Raw genomic sequence first — 5,059 nt, forward strand, 5'->3', positions numbered from 1 at the left:
AAATATTTTCTATCTCTAGGCGTGTTTGATAACTGAAATTTTCTGAAAGTGGGAGTTAAATGTCCCACTTCCATGTTTGATATTAATGTGTGGAAGCTGTAAAGTGGAAGGGTGACCTTCCATACAACTTATTTTTAGTGTTAAAATGGATTCATTTTTGGAAGATCTCTCTTCCATAAAAAATGATGGAAGAGCAGTCTTCCATAATTTATTGGAGAGTCCCTTTCACTCCCAAAAATTCTATGTGTCAAACACACCCTAAAAATTTTGAGATTGTTTTTCTCTTTAAAAATTACAAGTATTTTCTCTTTCTAAAATTTGATTTAGTTCTTTCTCTCTAAAATTTTGAGATTTTTCTCTCTCTAAAATTTTAATGTAGTTTTTCTCTCTAAATATTTTTATGTAGTTTCTCTCTCTAAAATTTGATATAGTTTACCTTTTTAAAATTTTAAGATACTTTCTCTCTAAAAGTTAAAATTTGAGATAGTTTCTCCCTCTAAAAATGTAAACATAGATTCTCTCTTCAAAAATTAAAATTTTGAGATAATTTCTCTCTCTAGAAACATCATTATAGTTTTTCTCTAAAAAAGTTGGAGATGTTTTCTCTCTCTAAAAAATATTAGACACTTCCTCTCTCTAAGACTTAAAATTTGACATAATTTCTCTCTCTAAAATTTGAAATAGTTTATCTATCTAAAATATTACGTACTTGCTCTCTCCAAGACTTAAAATTTGAGATAGTTTTTCTTAAAATTTAAAATTTGAGATAGATTATCACTCTAAAATTTTTGAGATAGTTTCTCTATCTGAAACATAAAATTTGTGATTGTTTCTCACTAAAACTTTTCCAATAAATCTCTCACAAAAATTTTCAGGTACTTTTCTCTCTCTAAAACTTGAAATTTGATATAGTTTCTCTCTTTAAAGTTTTGAGACAATTTCTCTTTTTAAAAGTTAAGATTTGAAATAGTTTCTGTCTCTAAATATTTTGAGATATTCTCTTGCTAAAATTTACAGCTAAACTCTCTTTGTAAATCATAGAATTTGATATAGTTTCACTCTAGGAATTAAAATTTCAGATTGTTTCTCTCTATAAAAATTTTGTGATACCTTCTCTCTCTAAAATGTTTTAGGTACTTTCTCTCTCTAAAATTTTAAATTTGGTGTCGTTTGTATCTCCGTGACTTAGAAATTTGAGATAGTTTGTCTCTAAATTTTTTGAAAAAGGTTATCTCTTCAAAATTTTCAAGTACTTTTCTCACTAAAACTTAAAACTTGAGATAATCTCTCTCTAACAATTTTGATAAAGTTTCTCTCTCTAAAATTAAGTTTCTCTATCTAAAATTTTTGAGATGGTTTCTTTCAGTAAAAATTTCACGTACTTTCCCTCTAAATCTTAAAATTTGATATGGTTTCTCTCTCTGACAATTTTGTGATAGTTTCTCTCTCTAAACTGTTTTAGGTACCCTCTATTTAAAATTTGATACAGTCCGCATTTTGTCTTTGGCCTACCATTGAGTAACCTCAGTAACTAAAAATAAAAAATAAAAATTGCAAATTGAGATCTCTAAGTATTAAGAAAAAATAACATCTCCAGATCGAATAGAGATGTCCAATCTTTCGATCTTGTAATTGAGTTTCCAAAAACACAATTTAAAGTATTCTTAAAACACAATTTAAAGTATTTTTACCTACATAATCATCTATTTTTATATGAGTAATGATCCTATAGGACCTTTCCCCACCCATGTGTGTAGGACCTCAAAGGATCACCATTAAAGTTGGTACGGATCTCTAGAAAAAATATCACATGGGTGTGAGACTTAACTTTTCTAGAGATTTGCGCCAACTTTAACGGTGATCCTTTGGGGGTCTTACACACATGGGTGGGAGATCATTTCTGTTTTTTTATTTGGCTTCCAAAACTTTTTAAAATGAAAAAGACATCGAAACTTTTTAAATGCACAATGATGGTCTTGCAAGAGCATAGTATACATGCTCTTTTATCAGGAACAAGAGTAAAGGTAGGTGTAGCATTCGGATTGGCAAATCAACCCGAACCAGGTCTGGATCTAGGTCCATGTTTTCGATTTGGCGGGTCACGTATGGGTCCAAATGACTTGGACTTAACGTAGGTTTCATCCAGTTCCGTTGTGGACCCTATCTGATTGGGTCAAGTCACCTAGTCTGGTCGTGTCCATCGCCAACCCTAGGTAGAGGAAGAAAAGAACAAGCAGGAATCTCTGTCATACTGCTTATTTCTCTATACAAATTAGGTTTATTTACTTTTGACAAGAAGAGGCAGCATGAGCTTTCGTCGATGAGTTTTTTTCACCCGTACCTGCTCATTTGAGAACCACACCCTACTCCTATAGTGACGAGCGGAAACCCTCATTTGCGTGCCTTCATGAACAGTGTGTGACCACCTCATGAAGGGGGCCTCACCCGGTTATCGCTTAGTATCATACAAACTGCTATGAATGTCACCATGTGACTTCCTTTCCTTTCTTTAATGGATATCGAAAATGTCAACATATTGTTCAAATCAGATACGGACGCAATACCAAGAATAGAATACCCAATTGAAATGCACATCGAATAGCTCCTAGTCTGCCTATCCTGTTCAGGGAATGAAGCATGTAAGTTTCTTTGATGTTTTAAAAAATAGATCGATGATTCGGATGGCCCCTCTAGATTTTCAATCAAGTACGATGGATTGGCGCTTTGGTCTACACAGCAAAAAATTCAAATAATTTGTAAAATTAACGTGGAGCCGGCTCTGTTTAGTTCTCTGATAGAACTGGACAAAATCAAACTGAACTGGGTAGTTTAGAGATTAATCGGCCATTCATTAGGGCACCAGCCAGAACTAGCAGTTCTATCAGATATTTGGTACAGACTGGTTAGAACCGGCTAGTTCATTAGAGGAATCGGCGGATAGCGAATATATTATAGGATTCCGATCTGTCTCACCGATTGCTAATTCAAATCGGCCAGTTTTGATCTGGATGACCAATTTTTTAAATACTCGTTTTCCCCATTGAAAGCCAATCAAACCTAAGAAAACAAAGACAAAAATAAAGAAGAAAAGGAAACTCAGCACGAAATTAAATAAAACCATATAAAACTTATTCATTAGAATACCTTGCTTACATTATTTTTATGCTAATCATAATAAGAATAGGATGAGTTAATTCATTGCACCTCAAATCATTGGGACTTAAACCCATACAATGTGGGTATCAGGAAAGAAATGGAAAACAAAACCGATCGGGCTTCATGTCATGAGCGGGGTCGATATACCAATAGGCTCGATCACTCCAATGCTGAATGCTTGCATGGCACCCTGCAATTGCATCCACTATTCTACCATCTTCCCCTTCCAAACTTACCTTGTAGATTGTCTCCGACATCGTGGCAATAGTAAAAAGCACAAGGATAGGGCATGTTATGGCACACTGTTGAGCTAGGCTTCGTATCCTTTCTCTCCACTTTCATTGCAGTGTATACTTTGAGAAATGAAGCATTGTTGATGATGGTGTGGAGCATAGTAATGTTATGGCCCAAAGAAGAGTTGGCGTAGTCAATCATGGCCTCCAAAGAAGTCGGACACTTCTCCTTGGCTTCTACATATTCACACCAGGTTGGGGTTCCTCACACTTCCTGAGCCTCTCTAGACACTGGAGGCAACGAGAACCGGTGTAAGATTTGGGGGAACTTGGCAGTCGAGAAAGGTACAATGCTTGCATCCTCATGGGAAAGGAAAGGAGATGCATTATTGAAATCCGACTTAATATTTTGTTCATTCCTACTTTGAGGTTCTCCTCTAAAAACAGGGTGGTTTCTCTAGGATCCAGATGCTCCTTTGTGAAGTCTGAATACAAGAATCGGTTGGTTAAACCCATATGCTGTAATCCTGATGGCACGGGGCGAAGAGCACGAATGATGTCAGGCATCGGGGTGACGGGAGTGCCTGTGCCCAGTACCTCTCAGGTGTCGCCAATACGTGGTTCTGGCTCATCCTTCCCTACATGTAGCATATAACAAGGAGTACATTTTAACACCGAAGACAGTACGTGGTATAACATAGACAAAAAGACATGTTACATTGTTTAACTCAAAATACCCCATTTTACACAAAGACCATACATAAAAGATTCATCAAACTAGTGTTGAAATGATCGACTCGGCCTGTGTTCGAGTAACTTGGCCTTAAAACAGTCCATATGTAAATTTCCCAAAATAAAATATACAAAAATATCCTAAAATATAGAAAAAAATACTTAAAGGTAAAAAAACCACATCTAAATGAGGGAAAAAAAGTAACGAAAAAAATTGATTCCTGACAACCTAAATTGGGAAATGGGGGTATTTTAGAAAATAATCCAAAATGAAGGAAAATTGTAAGAAAAAGTTATATTGGCTAAACATACTTTCTGATCTTTGCCAAAAAAATTTAAAAAAAAAACATATTACAAATAAACTTTTTTTTTTGTATTTTTTTAAGTTCCCCAAGTTGCATACCCAACTCGGGACTCGGGAATCGGGTGTGTCCAAGCTTGCTCTTCCGCGTAATCAAACACCGTACTACAAGAGAAAACAATCAGTACACATATCAGTATAAAATACACAAAGCTCCCAAATACCATAAAGGGGTGATTGGTACGTCAATGACATTCTATATCAATAAAGCGTTAAAACAAGTAACATACAAAAAAATTAAAAATAAAAATAAAAAAGGCATCGCCTTAATAAGGAACAACAATGTGTAAGCAAAGGTAGACTGCCCAATGTGTATGGTATGCAACACGCACAGTAAGATATAACCATGCAAGAGGAAGCCTCTCCATGATTCTTGTGGATTACAAAGCAATAAGGCTGCTGGTTTCGTCAATTTGTTTCATTTGTGCAGTGAAGTGAACCATTTATATTGGAGGAGGAAGAGTACTAAACCTAGACAGTGAGGCATGGAGAGACAGCGTTGGAAGTGCATGTTTGCCATGAGGCGTTAGGTCTCATTCATGCAGGATAAGGAGGGCCGTGGCAAACATAGGCAATG

At 35.4% G+C, this 5,059-nt stretch overlaps 1 long non-coding RNA gene across 1 annotated transcript; it reads right to left on the reverse strand.

Moving 5' to 3' along the window:
* Positions 1-3,072: 3,072 nt before the first annotated feature.
* On the reverse strand, positions 3,073-4,853 carry LOC148780579 (uncharacterized). The gene is made up of 3 exons (XR_016040175.1): positions 4,815-4,853; positions 4,525-4,587; positions 3,073-4,027 (listed from the first exon to the last, which is right to left on the reverse strand). It is a non-coding gene; the product is annotated as an uncharacterized LOC148780579 (long non-coding RNA).
* Positions 4,854-5,059: the final 206 nt, after the last annotated feature.

Source organism: Amborella trichopoda, chromosome 9, assembly GCF_054954075.1.
Source record: "Amborella trichopoda isolate Santa Cruz 75 chromosome 9, AtrichopodaSantaCruz75HAP2 v2.0, whole genome shotgun sequence".
NCBI classification, from domain to species: domain Eukaryota; kingdom Viridiplantae; phylum Streptophyta; class Magnoliopsida; order Amborellales; family Amborellaceae; genus Amborella; species Amborella trichopoda.